Source organism: Felis catus, chromosome D1 (assembly GCF_018350175.1).
Source record: "Felis catus isolate Fca126 chromosome D1, F.catus_Fca126_mat1.0, whole genome shotgun sequence".
Lineage (NCBI taxonomy): Eukaryota > Metazoa > Chordata > Mammalia > Carnivora > Felidae > Felis > Felis catus.
The window spans coordinates 63084145-63085570 of NC_058377.1; positions in this window are offsets into that span (position 1 = coordinate 63084145).

The window sequence follows — 1426 nt, forward strand, 5'->3', positions numbered from 1 at the left end:
CATACATTTAGCTGCAGAAATATTAATGTGTTTGATTATAGGGCACTGTCCTAAACCTCAGTGGAGTACTCCTTTATATACAATAAAGGCACTATATCCCTTTCTAAAATCTGAAAAATTCTTAAGTCCAAAACACATCTGTCCCTGGAGGTTTCAAATAAAGGATTTGGGACTTGTACACTTATCCCTATAGCCTGAGAGAAGTTAGGGCTCTTTATCCCTTGGAAGTCTTCGCTATCAACACGATTCTATACTGCCCTGAAGCCTCTTGCAGAGAACCTCATGTTCCCTAAATAACCAGCCCCTCTCTTCTCATGCTGTCCGGTCCAGTCGCCACTCAGATACGTTGCAGATGATCTGTGTCCAGGGAAACCCCCGAATGTGCCACACTGGAGGCAACCCCATGAGCAGGCTATGGCCCGAACAGCCCAGTCCTGGGGCTCATCAACTCCATCCAGCACTCAGTTGTCATCTATTTTCCTTCAGTAACTTTCAGTCTCAGACTCTGAGCCAAAGGGAAATACAGTCTCACTTAATGTCAGGGTAGGAAAGTGTGGAATGCAGGGAGCCTAAAGAATCATGATCATCAGCAAAACAGAAGATATGGGCTTCTGGCTGAGAGTTCATCTGTACCCAATTTCCCCTCTGAGCCCCCCTGATGAGAATCTGAGATTCTCATCACATTTCACCAACAGCCCATCATCCCTATCCCTACCCTCCACCCCCTTCTCATTCTGGAACCCCATCAGGATCTGGATACCCGTGTTTATCAGTAACTCCTGTCTCTGGACCTCTGCATCTCTGCCTCCCTGCACTGTCTGTATTGCCCCACATCTGTGTGCCTTGTCCTAGTGTATGTCTCTCTCCCCACTGCTGTCTACCTCACTCAGGATTCCCTTCTGGAGGGAACAGAGGTGCCAACTATGCTATACCAGATAATCCCTCCTGGCATAGGGCTAAGAGGGCACTAGAGGAAGAGATCTGGTTGTGCTTGTCCTGACAAGGAGCCTGGGGTTTCTGGTTTGGTCTCTGAAGCATTTCTCTCACCTTGCCCACTTCCTTTTCACTACACCACTTTGAACATCCACTGAGCAGGCGCCCTCCCACCACACACTCGAGAGCAGAAGGAACACAGCAGTTTCTCCCTTCACCAAAAAGGGACTACCATTTAAATTTTAACTTAAAAGCTGGAATCAGGGGCGCCTGGGCGGCTCTGTCGGTTGAGTGTCTGACTTCAGCTCAGGTCATGATCTCACGGTCCGTGAGTTCGAGCCCCGCGTCAGGCTCTGTGCTGACGGGTCAGAGCCTGGAGCCTGTTTCAGATTCTGTGTCTCCCTCTCTCTGACCCTCCCCCGTTCATGCTCTGTCTCTCTCTGTCTCAAAAATAAATAAACATAAAAAAAAAAAATTAAAAAAAAAAAAAAAG